Source organism: Asparagus officinalis, chromosome 8 (genome assembly GCF_001876935.1).
Source record: "Asparagus officinalis chromosome 8, Aspof.V1, whole genome shotgun sequence".
NCBI classification, from domain to species: Eukaryota; Viridiplantae; Streptophyta; class Magnoliopsida; order Asparagales; family Asparagaceae; genus Asparagus; species Asparagus officinalis.
In genome coordinates, this window is record NC_033801.1 from 19,372,358 (window position 1) to 19,391,783 (window position 19,426).

The following is a 19,426-nucleotide window of genomic DNA, read 5'->3' on the forward strand; positions in this document are numbered from 1 at the left end:
AATTGTAACCTTCTAGAAGTCGTCAGATTGTAACTTCCATCATCGGTGTTTGATGGGGATTATCTATCTGTTGTAATTTTTAGACAGCCTACAGAACCCCCTCTAAAGTTTTCGAAAGTTTGCAGTTGACTGGGACGAATTTTCGGAATACTTTGGATCTCAACTCTGATCTTGGAGCTGTTGATTCCTTGTCGTAAAGGAGTCATTCTCTACACTCGCTCCAAAGCCATCTTGATTGAATGGATTTACCACGCAGGATATGTGTGAATGTATGCGTCATAATCCTGCTTCTGGAATACGGGGGTGGACCCCTGTGTTTTAAACTTGAGGCGCGGGTCTCACCCTTGCATTTTGAATTTGGAACACGGGTGTGACCTCTGTGTTTTGATGTTTGCAACGCGGGTCTGACCTTGGTGTTTCGACTTGAGACGCAGAGGTGCCTCTCATGCATTTTTTGACGAAGTCTTTGAGACTTGTCTTTAGCTCATATGTTTCAAGTCTCGGCTCATAAACATGCATAGGATTTTTGGCAAACCCTCAGCCATCAACGGATTTAATAAGCCTTTACCGACTACCATTTGAGTCAGGCTAGCATGTGAATTATTTGAATTCGTTTCACATGTAATGTTGTGCTAAGAGAATGAACCCTCTTAGACTTGATGCTATGATTTTGAATACATAGACTTTGTCATTTTCACAAAAAAATACTAACCAGTAATGTTTGTTAGGCGTAGACTTATCTCTAATTAGGGATCGAGATAAAGTCCCCTATGCGTGTAAGGCATGAATTTTAGCATTATTAATAATAACCTGCCACGATGTTGAATACGTGGGCTTTGCTATTTTCACGGGAATACGCAACCCGGTAGCATGTGTTAGATGCAGACTTATCTCTAATTAGGGATCAAGATAAAGTCCCCATGCATAAAAGGCATGGATTTTGGTGCTACGATGTTGAATACATAGACTTCGACATTATTGCGGGAATGAACCACCCGACAACATGTTTTAGATGCAGACTTATCTCTATTTAGGGATTGAGATAAAGTCCCTCATGCGTATAAGGTATGGATTTTGGCGTTATTAATAACGACCTACCACAATGTTGAATACGTGGATTTTTGTCCTTCTTACGGTCAAAGACTAACCGGCAATGCGTATTAGGCGTTGACTTATCTTTACTTAGGATTCAGGATAAAATTCCCCATACATACAAGGTATGGATTCAGAGATTATTAATTTAATGATAATCACTGGCTACGATATTGAATACGTAGACTTTGTCACTGTTTCTTCCTACGTTACTTGAAACACTGAAAGAAAGTTAGAAGCGCTAGAGGTGTAGTATTAACTTGGCATGAATTTTCACTTAGAGTAAAATTCAAAAATTTTCTTTATTATCACTAGGATAATTCCGGAAAATCTTTAATCCACTGGGGATTTTATGATAAAAAATTGCTATTCTTGTTAAAAAAGAATTAACAAGTTTATTAGAGAGGGTTTGACTATTAGAGGTGTGATGTTAACCTAATAGTATTTTATGGGCATATCGCTCTATTGAAGAGAGTCTATAAGTTGATTTGGTCGTCAGAGGTGTGATATTAACTTGACGGGTATGTGGACCTATCGCTCTATTGAGGAGAATCGATAAGTTAATTTGGTCGTCAGAGGTATGATATTAACTTGACAGGTATGTAGACCTATCGCTCTATTGAGGAGAGTCGATAAGTTAATTTTGTCAGAGGTGTGATATTAACGTGACACGATTGAATATTGCGATCAAGGTAATTTTAAAGACCTATCGCTCTATTAGGGAAAGTCGATAAGTGGATTTTGTCAGAAATGTGGGATTAACGTGATAAAAATTTGTTAAGATCGGAGCAACCTTGAGGACCTATCGCTCTATTGACGAGAGTCGATAAGTTAATTATCAGAGGTTTGGTGTTAATATGATGGAAATTTGTTACGATTGGAGCAACTTTGTGGATTTATCATCCTATTGAAGAGGATTGATAAGTTGATTTATCAGAGGTGTGGTGTTAACGTGACAGGAATTTGTGTTGCAATTAGAGTAACTTTGAGGACTTATCATCCTATTGAAGAGGATTGATAAGTTGATTTGTCAGAGGTGTGGTGTTAACATGACGGGAATTTATTGCGATCAGAGCAACTTTGTGGACTTATCATCCTATTGAAGAGGATTGATAAGTTGATTTGTCAGAGGTGTGGTGTTAACGTGACAGGAATTTGTGTTGCGATTGGAGCAACTTTGAGGACTTATCATTCTATTGAAGAGAATTGATAAGTTGATTTGTCAGAAGTGTGGTATTAACATGACGGGAATTTGTTATGATCGGAGTAACTTTGTGGATTTATCATCCTATTGGAGAGGATTGATAAGTTGATTTGTCAGAGGTTTGGTTTTAACGTGACAAGAGAATGTGTACTTGTGACTTGCATAAGATTTTGGGAATTAGCGTATCGCTGGGGAAACTTGATAGGCGAGTTTATCACAAGAAGCTATGAATTTTGATACTTGTGATTTGAATAAGATTTTGAAGACTTAGTATCCTGCTGGGGAAGATTGTGATTTGAGTAATTTTGAGGACCTATCATCCTATTGACAATGATTGATAAGTTAATTATCAGAGGTATATTGTTAACGTGATAAATTGGGAGTGATGCAAGCTGTATTCATACTCTGTGGGGGTGATGATCATCAAAAGTATAATGTTCACTCGACGATGTGAAAGATTGTTACTCTTAATCCAATAGATTCCAAGTAACTAACCCCAGTCTTGATTAAGACATAGCAGGGAAATAAAAAGAGGTAGACAAGGTACATCGTCTAGTGGGACACTATCCATGAAGTCGGAATTGTTTGCGGTGAAAGTTGCTATTTTTATTGCTATCGAATCTATTACAACTTTAGTCGTTACAATAAACTCGAATGAAATAAAAAGTTAATCTTTTTATAAGATCTCCTTACACAATAAAAATAAAAAAAAGTTTACAACTTTATCAAACAAACACAGAGATCGTTTATCGGTCTTCTGCTTGCGTGGGATCTTTGCCTGTGTCGGGGTTTATCCGTGGACCACCATCGATCAGATCTGATTGCTAAAAAATTAGGCAGAGCTTCGTCGATCCGCGAGGAGATCTAGAAACAGAAGCGCTTATCTCGACAAAAACGAGATAATTGCTCTTCTTAGAATTACCACAACGGGATAATACTAAGGATTGGATGCGGGTGATGTAGATCTGACGACTTTCGATCTCTTGCGTTGAAGAACTCGATCCGATCTCTCCTCCTCCTCTCTAAAATCCGTGCACCTTCAGTCTTCAATCCGGCACCGAGACACCCTAGGGTGTCTCGGTTTGGGCCGAGACACCCTTGGCCGAGACACCTTGGGGTGTCTCGCTTGGCCGAGACACCTCGAAGTGTTGAGACGCCGCTTTTTTCGTATGTTTGTTCGTTTCCACCGTAACTTCTTCGTCCGAACTTGGATTTGAGTGGTTCGAAGTGCGTTGGAAAGCCAACAAGGAGTTCTATCAGCTCTAATGGTTGGATCATCTGTGGAATGAATGAGACACGAAGGGTATTGTTCTTTTTGTAAACATCGTGGGGCTCCCGATTAGCCCGTACCTTCGTTATTCCGAAATTCTGTTAGTCCACGTAGTTCGTCGATTCACTTCAATCATTCATCGACATCAATCGAACTCCTATGAATCGGATAGTGACATTCATCATCGTTCCTTAACACTGAGCTGTTCGTGGAGACCTATAGGTAATTTTCGATGCCTACAGATACCCCCTCCAAAGCGTTACAGACTCGTTTCTTCTATAGAAGAGGCTAGAATATTTTGGATGTGATTGGTCCATCTTTCAGTCGGTATAAAGGACCTGTAGTTAGCTTTAACTCTTGGCTCCTTCGATTTTTGGTCTATCCAATGTTTTGACGAATAGCCGAAGTCTTTCCGGCGCTGCGTTTATCGCCTGGCCGTCGTTGGAGTCTCGAGTCTACCACCGGTGAGTTAAGTTTGGCTCGCGTCATTGAGTTGATTTTGAACTGATTATCTCCGTCATAATATATTGATTTGCGTTGACTTTTTTGATCGCAACCCGTTGACCGGCGTTGACCTAGGGTTACGCGTTGACCGACGTTGACCCTAGGGTTTTGAACGTCGTACGTTGACACAGTTTATACTCGTACGTTTACTGGAGTATACACAGTTTAAGCTCTTAAGGTATTGGAGCACGGCGGTCCCAAGTGTCGAGGCTGCAGGACCAACTGTTAAAGCTGATTTATCTGCATTTGTGGATCTTATCTTAATGTTGTTGGATAATCGAGTCACGAGACCAACTAACGGAGCTGATGCATCAATGACTCGCACTTATAGAATTTTTGGTAAATTCTCAGCCATCAACGGGTTTGATGAGCCTTTACCGACTACCGTTTGAGTCGGGCAAGCATGCAGGTTGTTTAGATCCGTTCTGCACATAACGTTGTGCTAAAAGAGTTAACTCTTTTAGTGCTACGATATTGAATACGTAGACTTCGTTTTTCTCACGGGAATAGACTACCCGGTAACGTGTGTTAGACGTAGGCTTAGGATTTTTGGCAAATCCTCAGCCTTCAACGAATTTGATGTGCCTTTACCGACTACCGTTCGAGTCGGGCTAGCAAGCGGATTGTTTACATCCGTTCCGAATGTGACGTTGTGCTAAAGGAATGAACTCCCTTAGACTTGATGCTACGACTTCGAATACGTAGACTTCGCCATTGTTACAGGAACAGGCTACCCGGCAACGCGTGTTAGGCGCTGACTTATCCTTACTTAGGATTCAGGATAAAAATCCCCAGACTCGGATGCCATTGTTACGGGAATAGGCTACCCGGCAACACGGGTTAGGTGTTGACTTATCCTTACTTAGGATTCAGGATAAAATTCCCCGTGCGTGTGAGGCACGGATTATGGTGTTATTAATAACAACCTGCCACAATGTTGAATATGTGGTCTTTTGTCCTTTTTACGGTCAAAGACTAACCGGCCATGTGTGTTAGACATAGGCTTTGGGATTTTTTGGCAAACCCCCAGCCATCAACGGGTTTGACGTGTCTTTACCGATTACCGTTTGAATCGGACTAGCATGTGAATTATTAAAACCCGTTTCACATGTAACGTTGTGCTAAGAGAATTGCTTCTCTTAGACTTAACGAAATGATGAAACTAAGAGTGGGATCTCCACTCCGAGAATCGGAAAGATTCAAGTAACCCTAACTTTTATAGGATTGGTTGCTTGATCCAAGAAAAGAGTTCCTCATTTATTGAGGGGAAATTCCGATTTCGACCCTAACTTTTATAGGTTTGGCTGAAAAAGGAAAAGATGGAAGTCTTTCGTTTATCGAAAAAGAATGACTCGGTCTTAGTCTCAACTATCTGTAGGTTTGACTAAGTGAGATTGGGAACAATCCTAACTTTTATAGATTTGATTGCTCAATTTTTTGAAAGTGGACCTCTCGTTCATGGAAGGAATCGAGAGGGGACTTTGGTTGTGGTCCTAACTATAGGAAGGTTTGACCAGGTAGACAGTGAGAGTGGGAGTACAAACCATAGTGGGGGTTTAGTGTTTATCACTTTGTTCGTAATTATCGGGTTATCCCTAAGAAACCTAAGAGAATTACATATAGTATTTTTCCGGGAACTTCCCGTTACATGAATCATCCACCCCCAGCTTCCTTCTTGGAACCGGGTCTGACTTTGTACTCCGTTACATGACTGGGTTATCCTTAAGAATATTAGTGTAACATTCTCCAGGAACTTCCCATCAACGGTAGGAAACAGTTTAGACTCATATACCTATTGGAGTATCAGGGAGCAGTTTAACCTCATATACCGATTGGAGGATTGAGAAGCAGTTTATACTCGTATACTCTTTGGAGTATTGCCGTTCTTATTTGGCTTATCCTAGCGTTATGACGCCGGCTTCAACCAAGGTTTGGATGCTATTCTTTAAAGTAAAGCAAGCCTTGGTGGGATGAAGGATCCTCCTGTGGTACGCATAGTACTTCGGATCTGTAGTATTATCAGCTTCCTCCTGATTTGTGATGGGCGGCAGCTTGATCTTGTTGTTTTTAAGAAGGGTCTCGAAGATGGCTGGAACGTCTTCGTCCTTGAATGAGTACTCTTTTTGGAGTCTCGGATCCGAACTATTCTGCTGTCTTCGGGACTGCTGTTGCGACGTCTGATTAACATCAACAACTGTTGTAGGTGCCTTCCCTTCATTATGGGAAATGAGACCCGGATTCAGAGGGTTAGTCATCGGTTGGCATCTTTCAACCTTCCTCCTTCTAAGGAATCGTTCGGCCTGCTCTCCGCGCGCCTTCAACTCTCTCCAGGTATTGAGTGGCTCTACTCCCATAACGTCCAAGATGTTAATGGACAAGTTGTTATGACAGGTTTGCAAGACGAATTCCTCCGCGATGGGATCCTTGCAGTTCATTGCCTGATTGCGAAAGCGTTTGATGAAGATATCCACCGACTCTCCGTCTTTTTGTTTCTCATCGAAGAGTGTCCTGATCGACACTTCGGCGTCATCATCGAAGAAATGAGCGAGGAACATGCTTTCTAGGTCCTCCCAGCTGTTGATGCTTTCGGGCTTGAGGCGACGGTACCAATCGAAGGGGGGCCTACGAAGGGTGCCAACAAATGACCGGACCATCAGAGACTCGTTGCCAGAGATCACTTCCAAATGGGACTTGAAATAGATCAGGTGCTGAGTGGGGGAACCCTTCCCGTCGAACGGTGTGAAGTTGATCAGGTTGAACTTTGCCGGATACGAAATCGATTCCCATTCTCTTGGGTAAGGACACGGAATACTGGTCTTCTTTACCTCTTGAGCAGACATCAGAGCATTAATTTTGCTTTCGAGGTCCTTCATCTTTTTGTCCTCATCTATATCCTGTTTTGGATAATTCCTGAAAGGAATAATGGGGCCACCCCCAGCATTGTCATCTTTGGTGGGACCACCCCCAGTATTATTGTCCTTAGTGGGACCACCCCCAGCGTTGTGTTCATCCACATCTGAATCGCTACATGCTTGGTTAGCAGTGCTGCGACGGCTAGATTCACCTAGCTGATTTGACAAAGTTCGGATTTGTTGGCCGTGCATTTGTCTCATCTCCTGCATAGCCATTTCCATTTCGATTTTGAATGCTTCTTTCTGCTTGGCTAGAGCATCCTCAATGATTTTGGCTATTTGCTCGGTGTTGACCATGAACACTTCTCGAGCTTGTCCTATGCTAGACGTTGTATCGTCAGAGGCGATTGCGGAATAAGAATCCGAGAGTTCGTCATCGGAATGTTTCTAGCTGAAGCTGAGATATTTGTTGGGTTATTCCCGAACCGACTCTTCTTCCTGGAGAGAAATTAGGGTTGGAACCACTTGAAACAATCGGAGATTTTCTCTTATTGACCATGTTGATGGTAACTTCTGGGAATTCATCATCTAGAGCAACCGATCCTCTTTGGTGGAAACGCCTTGATTTGGGCTTCGTCGTTCCATCGGAGATTCTCTCGAATACCGAGACCCTCCGCGGAGCGGTCTTGGGACAGCTACACGCTGATGATACTGCCCTGATAATTTTGATACACGGACAGTGAGAGTCTGCTTCCCGGGTACTTCTCTTTCGAGATTTATTTGTACCCCTAGCCTGATAGTACAACTCATCGACGTTGTGGTTGGAGTAACCTATCGGCTGCTTACATGGATTCTCAGGTATAACGCGTTCGTCTGTCTGACGCGTTTTCCTCTGAGTAAGCATTGCCTTGTTGGCATCTACAGGAGTCACACTTTTGAAATTACACCCTTGTTAGGGTGAAACCTTAACGGGCTCCTGGTTTTCTACACGCACCGCCAAGCGGGCCGTTGTTCGAATCAATTTGTTAGGAGGTTGCGTACGACCCCCAGTCCGGATGTTTGCTTGGGGTTCCTTCAATGGTCCCAAGCATTCTTTAATAGGTGCTTTGCCTCGATCCTCGGGTAGAGCACCGATGCAATCCTTCAATGGGACTCTAGATTTGGGAGATTCACGCTGTCATAGGGCTTCGCCGGAGGTGCGAGAGCAATAGGAACGGGATCTGGAGTTGACAAAGGCCTGAGAGCAGCCTCGAATGCTTTTGCCTTAGGCGCTAATTTGGCCTTTGGCATCCAACCTTGCTTAGATCTTGGTGGCTTTTTGACCACCTTTCCTTTCTGTAACTCCTGTGCATTCCGTACAAGGACCTCGTCTGCGCTAGCAGTGCGCGGCACTTGTGGATACGCTCCTCAAGAGTTGAACGGGTTCGTTTGACACGAACCCATTCGTTAGTAGGTGATTGGGAGGAGGTTCCCAAAGCTTGTTGCTGGAACACTTTGCGCCTTCTGCGTTTCAGATCCGCATCATAGCAGATCCCGTCAACAGGTTCCAAAGCCTTGGTAAATTGACGCGCGAGATGTTGACGGCACCTTTGACGAGCCCTCTTCGTCAACACTGGTGCACATTCAACGGGCAACTCTTTGACTTTCGAGGAGTTGTCACGAACGTTGGATCTGGTTTCTTTGGAAACCGGCGGATCGTTGCGAAGTGTAACTACAACAGCGACGGCGGAGAGATCATCTTCTTGGGTCTTCAGATCTGAAGACCAGCGGATCTTCCTGGAGGAGGAGGCCTTCCTGCACCTGCAAGGAGAGGCAGATCTGGAGGAGGAGGAGGAGACATAGTCCTCGAACTTTTGCTGGTCGAACTCGTATTCGACCTCTTCGAACACCGGGATCTTGATCATCGGCTGCGGCACGACAGCTTCGGCAGCGAAGCTGTTGGCTCCCACTGTGGTCGCCAGATTGTTCACGGGAAAAATTGGGTTCTTCATTGATTCCATTTCACACTCTTGTAATAGTTTATCGATTACAAAAATCCGATCTTTTTATAAGATTCGGTTACAACGAGATCAAAAGAAAAAGAAAATTACAACTCTTTCCTTATTTGTCGAACAAATCACGAGCTCCTTCGATCCGCGAGGAGATCTAGAAACAGAAGCGCTTATCTCGACAAAAGCGAGATAATTGCTCTTCTTAGAATTACCGCAACGGGATAATACTAAGGATTGGATGCGGGTGATGTAGATCTGACGACTTTCGATCTCTTGCGTTGAAGAACTCAATCCGATCTCTCCTCCTCCTCTCTAAAATCTGTGCACCTTCAGTCTTCAATCCGGCAGGGCTTCGCCTAATCTCCAAAATTCCAGATCTTGAAAAATGAAGGCCTGAGGCTTGTATTTATAGGCTCGGGGGAGTTTGGAGCTGTTAAAACCACCTAAAGGCCCAAATCTGCATTGGAGACACCTCGGGGTGTCTCCACTTGATCCGAGACACCCTAGGGTGTCTCCCCTGGATCCGAGACACCCTAGGGTGTCTCGGTTTGGGCCGAGACACCCTTGGGGGTCTCTAGGGTGTCTCGGCCTTGGCCGAGACACCTTGGGGGGTCTCGCTTGGCCGAGACACCTCGAAGTGTTGAGACGCCGCTTTTTTCGTATGTTTGTTCGTTTCCGCCGTAACTTCTTCGTCCGAACTCAGATTTGAGTGGTTCGAAGTGCGTTGGAAAGCCGACAAGGAGTTCTATCAGCTCCAATGGTTGGATCATCTGTGGAATGAATGAGACACAAAGGGTATTGTTCTTTTTGTAAACATCGTGGGGCTCCCGATTAGCCCGTACATTCGTTATTCCGAAATTCTGTTAGTCCACGTAGTTCGTCGATTCACTTCAATCGTTCACCGACATCAATCGAACTCCTGTGAACCGGATAGTGACGTTCATCATCGTTCCTTAACACTGAGCTATTCGTGGAGACCTATAGGTAATTTTCGATGCCTATAGGAATAGAGGCACATCACCTAATAGGCCATTATCTGATGAGTTTGACTATTAGAGGTAACTGTTAACGTGATAGTTTTGTGGACATGTCATCCTATTTAAGAAGATTGGAAAGTTGATAGACTATCAGAGGTAATTATTAACGTGATAGTTTTGTAGACCTGCCATCCTATTGAAGAAGATTGGCAGGTTGATGGACTATCAGAGGTAATTATTAACGTGATAGTTTTGTGGACCTGCCATCCTATTGAAGAAGATTGGTAAGTTGATGGACTATCAGAGGTAATTGTTAACGTGATAGTTTTGATAGGTTTCGTGGTTGACAGAGGTATTCTATTGAACATGACTGTTCGCGGGAAAAATCGTGTCTTTCTTTATTGATTCCATTGCACTCTTAAATAACAACTTTTTGAGTTACAAAGATCCGGTCTTTTTATAAGATCCGATTACAATGAAAATCAAAGAAAATAAAAGAAAGATTACAACTTTTTATCCTTGTTTGTCGAACGAATCGCGAGCTCCTGTTTTGCGGTCGCTCGCTTTGTGTGGGTTCTTTGCCTGCGCCGGGGTTTATCCATGGACCACCGCGAGATCTAGATCCGGTCGGATCTACGCAGTACGACGGGTATTATTTCACCAAGGAAATAATAGCCGGGGGGATTGATTCACCAAGGAAACAATCGCCCAAATCTCGGGATCAAAGGCCAAGCTTTGATCCGGAGTACGCCTGCGTAGATCTGAGATCCGATCCTCTCGAACTCTTGCCTTATTTGGCGTTGATGATCGCCGAGCACCAGATCTGGATGAACAAGTCCTCGAAGCCCTAAAGTTTGAATCTATTTAGATCTGAGTCTTCAATCCAGCAGGGCTTCGCCTCCAAAAAATCCAACCTTTTCAAATGAACAACCCATGGCCTATTTATAGGCACCCAGATCTGTGCCTAGGCACAGATCTGGGCTGAGGTGGCTCGGCCACAAGTGGCCGGCCACCCCTGGGTGGCTCGGCTCATGCCGAGCCACCTCAGGGTGGCTCGGCATGGGAATCCTGATTTGGCAGTAAATCCACTTCTGAGTTCGAGTCCGAAACTGATCTTGATTCGATCGTGATTCGTCCGAGTCCGCTTTTGTTTGAATGACTCGTTGATTCCCCGAACTGTTGGCTTGATTCCACGCTCGAATGGATGTATTCTGTTGCTTGCGTGCGGTTCGTCGACCTCGTCGCCTCGTTGGTTCGTCGGTTTGTGCCGAGCTATGCTAAGGGACCTATAAGCAATTTTATATGCTTACAATGACAACTCAGAAAATTTATTACTCATAATCCAATGAACTATAAATAAATCAACTCCCAGTCTTAAACAAGTACAGGGGGAAAAAGGATAGACATGACACATCGCCTAGTGGGCCACTATCTAACGAGTTTGACTTTTAGAGGTAACTATTAACGTGATAGTTATTGGACCCGCCATCCTACTGAAGAGGATTGGCTTCAGTGGCCATAGTATCTTCTCCTTCTGACTGATAAGATTGGGCTTGTTCCGATTGCTCAGGCTGATCCTGCCTACTTTGTTCTTCAGCTTTGATCATAGCAATAATCTTTTGAGCCTATTCGCCTTGAGAGATTAGTTGTCTCCAGGAATGACATTCTGCAACCCTTATTTATGCTAGAAGGTCGGTCTGCAAGTTATGTCGACAGATCTCCACTAAGGTAGACTGTGTCATACCTGTCGGACATCGCAGAGCCATGTTTCGAAACCTTTTGACGAAGGTTTTGACGGACTCCCTTTTTTTCTGCTTAGTGGCGAGAATGGTATAAATTTAGACTTCTGTATCATCTTCAAAGAATCTTGCCAGGAAGAGTCTCTCTAGATCCGTCCACTTTTGGATACATCCCACAGGCAGTTTTCTGAACCATTCAAAGGCAACTCCCTTAAGGGTGCTAATGAAAAATCGAGCCAGTATGGCATCGTTTGATATCACATTCCCAGTTTATGACTTGAAATGATAGATATGTTGGTTTGGTGATCCCGTACAGTTAAAAGTTTGTAGTGTTGGAACATCAAACTTTGGAGGATAAGGGGTTGCATCTCATTCGGCAGGATAAGGCCTAACAACTCCCTCGTCTTGGAGCTCCCTTCTGTTAGCAATGACATTGAGGCGGGCTTCTAATTTTTCCATTTTAGTAGATTGGAGATTCTGCTTGTTCTCAGTCTCTCTTCTTTCATCAGAGGAAGATTCCAGGTTATGGGCTTCTTGGTCAGAAACAGCGTCATCAACCACTTTTCCATTCCTTTTGCTTGTGTGAAGTCGGGATGAAGACGCTTTTCCTCTTCGGAAGATTCTTACCTAGGTGGCGAATCTATCTTCTGAGATTTGGGCTTGTCTGTGATGATTTGAGTCAATAGGGCCAGGAGTTCATTGAGGGTCTTTTGCTGTGATTTGAGCATGACATCCTGCTCAGTAACCCTCTTTGAGAGATCTTCAGAATTTTCTACCATGTGGACGAAGCTCTCATGTTCAACGAAGGAACTTGATGATTGAGACTCCGTAATAGCAGAGTGTTCATCCTCAGAATTGGTTCCTCTAGCTAGCCTCCGATAGTTGACAGGGGGAATGGCTCCTGTTCGCGTCCGAGTGCGTTAGTAGATTCCTTCAAACTCGTCAGTGATTTTTCTGACGGTCGATGAACGACTTGTCTCAGAGTCATCGGAACTAGGACTTGAGGCTTTTTCTCTACCGATCATATTGATAGTGACTCCAGGATACTCGGTCTCTGAGAACTTCTTCCTGTGTGAACGTCATCGTTAGTTAGGCAAAGCAACGTTCGTTAATTGGTCGAACACCAATAGTTTGGCCACATATGAGCAGCATTGACATCCCGAGAGGACCGTAGGAATCAGTCGTTCACATTGGAATGAACGAATGACTTGTTGCATCGGTCTTTCTCTCGATATGAACTCTCTCAAGTCTATTGTAAAGACTCGAGAATCTGGTTTGAATTACTCACTGATCGTGAGGTTTGAATTGGAACCCCCAGTCTATGATTGGACATGACTGGTTCTTGGTGAACATGAATCTGGTTTAGATGCCTTAAATCCATGAACTTCTTATATCCGCCCCTTAATCTAGTCGTGCTATGCAGAGTATTCTGAGGTCTGCGTTTTCTAATAAAACGCAGTCTTGAAGTCTGCATTTTGGTTCTGAAACGCATACCCGAGAGTTGCGTTCAGTTTGTGAAACGCACTCCTGAGAGTTACATTTTTGTTCTGGGACGTACTCCTAAGAGTCACGTTCTGCCAGATCAATGTAGTTTTGAGGTCTGCGTTTTGATGTTGGAACGCGCCTCTGAGGGTTGCGTTTTATTTGGAAAACACACCCCTGAGGGTTGCGTTTAGCTTGGCTTGTGTAGAGCTCGTGTTGAGGCTCACAAATGCGGAGCTCGCGTTGATTGGAGGATCGGCTTTTTTTAGAGTTATGCCGAAGCTAAGTCTTCTCCTTCAGAGAGAGTACTGTATGAACAGTGCAACCCCCAAGGGAGACAGTCCTTTGATGAGTCGGCCATAACTGGAGCTTTAGTCTCCTTAGAAACTTTATGGATTTTACGCATAGCCTTGGGGCTATGAGACCTGGAGGAGAGGGCCTCCTCAAACTTGGCTTGATCGAACTCAATGATCAGAGTTTCAATGGTCGTTCCAATGAGCATGACGTTGGATTGCGCCACCACCTTTTCGTCAGAGAAGCTAGTCCCCAGCGGAGTCGCCATCTTTTGTTTGGTGGAAAATTTATAGTAAAAAGAATGAAAGAAAATTGACTTGTATTCTCTCGATCTTAAGTACAATTTGAATTCCGATTACAAAAGAGAGAAGAATGATCTGGATTCTCCCCTTTGTTTAATTCTGCGTTCTTCACGGTGGCGATGGAGTGCCTCCTTCGAATGCTCGCGTCGAATTTACTCTCCGTTAATGATCCGAACGTCTTGATTCACTGGAACGATATCTTCTCCTCACGATTTGACGCTGTGGAGAACTTGCGTGGCAAGTTTGAAACTCTAAACGAGTTGATAACTCAGAGTGAGTTTAAACTCTTGAAAAAGAGTTGATTTGAACCAAAAATCAGTTAATAGCCAAGTGAATTTATTGTTGCTCAAGAATGCCTCAAGATCTCCTTGTTGCCAAGTATTTCTCTCCAACCGATCTCCTCAAAAGCCATCATTTGATCTCTTCTTCGCTGCTGAAAAGTGGATCGGTCCGAGAGCCAAAAAAACCGAGCCCGAACTCAGTTGAGTTTTCTCCTATTTATAGGAGATTAAGAGGTGTAACCAACCCCTAAATCTGCTCCAACGTAGGTGAGAATCCCTCAAACGTGGGGAAAACAGTTCTGAAACCGTTCGACTCATATTTGAATGAGTCAAACACCCAAGTTAGCATTCAGGACCCTAACTTCGTGTTTTAGACTGGAGACGCGGAGTTGGGCACCCGCTGGATGTTGAAAAATACGAGGGCCGTCTGCGTTTCAAGAACTGAAACACGAGGGTGAATTCCGCATTTTAGAAGGAGCTAATGACTTATAGCTTCTTCTGTAGAGCGTTGCAAAGACCATTGTCCAGTAATCTTCATCTTGGCTCCTTGAAAATATGAGAGTCGTCAGATTGTAACTCCCGATATTGATTGTGAAGGTTGTTGATTAGAGCTTTCATCAGTTGTTGCGAAGGTCGTCAGATTATAACCTTCATCGATCTACGTGAAAGTCTTCAAATTGTATCCTTCTGGAAGTCATCAGATTGTAACTTCCATCATCAGTGTTTGATAGGGATTGGCTATCTGTTATGATTTTTAGACAGCCTATAACCTCATCGCCCATGTTCACTTGGACCACTTTGTCTTCAATGGGAGGTTCCCTTTGTTCGAATCGATCACCATACTGCATATTCAAGTGATGGATCCAAAGGTCTTCCCAAGTTGGCATTTGATCATCTTCCTTTATTGTGGCAGGATCAATTGTAGCCATGTTCGACATTAGGCCTCTGAAAATTTCTCCAATGCTAACGTCAGAATCCCTATCTGTAGAATCTGACGAATATCCGTCTCTACTCGAGTTGGATGATTGGTTGATGACTTGCCAACAATATTCATCATCAACCAGTTATTGTCGGATGAAGAGACATAGCCTAGGACCCTCTTATGTTCATAATAATTGCCGGGCTTTCCTCTTGGTACATAGATAGAACGGGGTGGAACTCGGATACCTTGACCAAAATGAAGACCTTCACCGAGCATGAGGTTGTATCCTTGCTTCTTCATATAGTTACGTGCTTGTGAGCTGTATCTGAAGAAATGTTATCTAGGTTCTTCATCATCGGCATTGCCAAAAGGAGAGCGGAGAGTGGGGATGACTCCCTTTTACCAAAAAATATTTCTTTTCCACACCCTGCCTTTACAGGTAGGACGAGTGTTTTTCCGAAGGAGTCTTGGATGTGCTTCTTTGTCATAAAAGATGACCAAAGCGGCATGTGTATGTCAGGGTTATCATATAGTTCCTATATTATATTAGTAAGACAAAGCGAGTACTCTAAATCGTCATTTATTGCATAATCAGCAAGTTGTCAGTTACAACTTTCATCTGATGATTCACCACTGTCAAGATCGATTACAAGAGGTTCAATGTCATTGAATACAAGACCTTCATCATAATAGAGCCCAGTTTCGGTATCAGTTTCTTCTCCGATGTCTGTGCCTTGGGCCGATGGTTCAGTATCGGATTCAGCACCGTAAAGAAGGGAATCAGTAAAGTAATTTTCCAACCCCTTAAACAGTTGCTTATCCGTGACCACCATCTTGACCTCATTATTAGTGTCAACATATTTCATACACTGATAGAGGATGGAAGGAACTATAACATTGCTATGGATCCAAGGTCGCCCCAATAACAAGTTGTAAGAAGTTTATACATCAATCACATAGCATGTGACCTCGGACTTCAAATCTCCAAGCTGACATTTCACTCAAATTTTTCCCAGTGGTCTGGATCCACTGGTATTAAATCCATATATTACAGCGCCTGTGGAAGCCAATTTGCTAGCGGGGATTCCGAAATGATACATCAATCGGAGTGGCATGATGCTAACAGCAGAACCCAGATTGACTTGGATCCGATTGATAACGTTGGAGCCAATGTATCCAGTGAAATACAAAAGCATGTCATGTTTTGAATTCCTCACTTGCATATCCTTCTTGGTAAAAGTAATGCAAGGGAATTGTGTGGCCGCGAGGTTGCAATGTTGAACTGATGACTCCGGCTCCTCAGGGGTTGGCTTAATCTGAGTGAGAAACACATTAGAATCGGCAAGGCTTCTTGTAAAGCTTCCCTGGTATCTTTTGAGAGGCGTAGCAACTCATATAAAGTGATCCTCGCTGGGATGTTGGCTAACTGAGCTATGACATCTAAGTGGTATGGGGTATTCGAACTTTCTGGTTTATCTCTTCCAATCAGTTGATTGAAACGAGACTGCTTCAGAACTTAAATATCTTTGTGCTAAGGCTCTTTCCCCTTTTGTTTGGCAATTGGCTTCTGCTAGGGTTTCTGAGCAAGTGTAGGTGGAGTTGTAACCACCCCAGTTCAGCCAATGTTTTGGCATCAGATTAGAAGTTTCAGGATACTTATACTGATATTCATTCTCACTCCTGGTAGCAAAGACTTCGTGTTCCTCTTCAGAAAGTGGAAAAGTAGGGCGCTTTCGTCATCTTTCTCAGGAATTGTAGTAGCAGGACAACAAGATTTGCCTTTGTTCTTGGCATTCTTTTTAGAAGAGGATCCTACCTACTGTTCGTCTCCAAGCATATATAGATGGACCCAAAGAACTTCGTCGTTAGATGCAGTGTGTAGTATGAGTCCCTTCTGGTATTGTCCATGAGGATTATCATTCACTATCTTCATCTCTACTTTCGACATGAGCTCTGGTTGGAACCACGATAGAGGGACGGAGCCGAAACTGATGGACACTGCATTATCACCCACTTTCTTTTCCTTAGGCTTCGTAGTTATGATGCCAGCATCGATCAAGGCTTTAATTCGATCTTTTGAGAACATAAAAGCCCTTAGTAGGATGGTGAACTCTTCTAAGATAAGCGCAATACTTCGGATCTGAGGTTTTCCTAGTTTCCTCTTCATCATGATTGGTGGCAGCTTGATCTTGTTGTTATCCAAGAGATACTTGAAGATAGCTGACACTTCATCCTCTTTGAAGGAATACTCCTTCAGAAATCTAGGTTATGAAGTCTTTGGTTGCCTTGGAGGTTGTTGTGCTTGATGCCATAATTGAAATGATGACTGCTGCGTTGACCGCTATTGCGATCGTCGTTGTGATGTTTGGTGAGTATCAACAGTAGTTGCGGGACCCTTTCCTTTACCTCGAGGATTAAAATTTTGCTTTTGAGGATTGGCTACCGCCCGACCCCTTTCAAGTTTCTTCCTCTTGAGAAAGCGTTCGGCCTGTTCACAACACATCTTCAATTCTTTCCAGGACTTAGAAGGCATGACCCCCATGGCTTCTAAAACATCCAATGAGAAATTATTGTGACACGTTTGGAGGATGAACTCCTCTGTGACTGGGTATCGACAGTTTATTGTTTTATTTCGGAAACGTTTAACGAAATTGTCAACTGACTCTCCATCTTTTTGTTTCTCATCCAACAAGATTCTAATTAATACTTCGGTATCATCGTCAAAGAAATTGGTGAGAAATAAGCTTTCCATATCGTCCTAACTGCTAATGCTTCTAGGTTTGAGATGTCGGTACCAATCGAAAGTGGCCCCGCGTAGGGTGCTAACGAATGACCGGACCATTAAAGCTTTATTTCCAGAGATCATACCCAAATGAGACTTGAAATAAATAAAGTGTTGAGTGGGTGAAACTTTCCCATCGAATAGAGTGAAGTTAATCAGACTGAATTTTGGCGAGTATGGAATTGACTCCCACTCACTCGGATATGGGCATGGAATACCCGTCTTCTTCACCTCCTGAGCCGGCATTAAAGCGTTGACTTTGTTCTCGATCTCTTTCATTTTCTTATCTTCATCCGTATTTTTCTTTGGGTGATTTTGAGTAGGTTAAGGAGGCTTGACTGGACCACCCCCAGTGTTATTGTCATTGGGAGGAGGATCAGCAAAGATGTGTTCATCTACCTCTGAGTCACTATTGACTGTATACGTTTGAACTGGCACGGTGTTACGCTGGCTAGACTCAGCCTGCTGACTTGACTCAGGCTACTGACGAGATTATTGAGTTTGTAATTCTCTCATTTGCTGCATAGTCAACTCCATCTCAGTTCTCATCTCAGCTCTAATCTCTTCTCGCTGCTTAGCCAGAGCTTCTTGCAGCATTTGAGCAAATTGATCCTGTGTGATGGTAAATGCCTCCCTAGCCTGTCTTAAGCTGGACATCATATCATTGGAAGCGATTGCAGAGTTAGTGTCTGAAAGCTCGTCATCCGAGGACATTCCTTCATGCATCCTCTTGTAGTCTCTGCGTCAAGTTGCCCTTAGCTGTAACTATGACATACTTTGAGATAATCTCTGATTGACTCTTCCCCCTGGAGAAAAGTTAGGGTCAGAGTTGGTTGAATGTTTCTTTCCTCTATCTGCTATATTAATGGTAACCTCTGGAAGCTCATCATCTTGAACGATAGATCTTCTCTTGTGGAAATGCCTCGGCTTGGGATTTGACGTTTCAGTAGAAAGTCTTTGCAATACAAAGACTCTTGGTGGTGAGGCTTTGGAGTAGCTACATTCAGATAACACTACTTTGATGAGCCTCTCTGTTTGGTGTGAAAGTTGATTTTTTTATTGTGCAACTCATTACAACTTCAAGCGTTACAAAGAGTTTAAAAGTTGATCTTTTTATAAGATCTCCCCACACAATAAAATAACAAAAATTATAACTCTTCTCAAACAAATGCAATAGACGTTTATCTCCCACTGCTTGCGTGAGATCTTTACCTATGACGGGGATGTTGATATCCGTAGACTACCAAATGATTAGATCAATCCGGAATTTCGTTGATTCGTGAAGAAATTAAGAAACCGAAGCGATTATCTTGGCAACAGCGAGATAACCACTCTTCTCGAGATCGCAGCTAGGTAAGATCTCAAGGGAAGGAACCGGGAACTATAGATCTGACGAACTCTTCTCTTTATGCCGAAGAACTCGATTCGATCTTCTCCTCTTCTCTGAAATTTGTGCTCCTTCAGTCTCCAATTCAGCAGGGCTTCGCCGATGCTCGAACATTTTAGCTCTTTACAAATGAAGGCCATAAGGCTGTATTTATAGGCCTCAGGAGCTTTGTTTTTGGATAAGAACTACTGATTCACTCTTATCCTCAGTTGTAACCACTTTATTATGTTATTAGATAATATTAGATCAATTGAAACAAATCCAGGTGGTTAACGGTTGAAAACTACTCAAAAAATCGTAAAAACAGCTTTTTGGGGCCTGCGAACACCCGTAATGTCTCGGGTGTC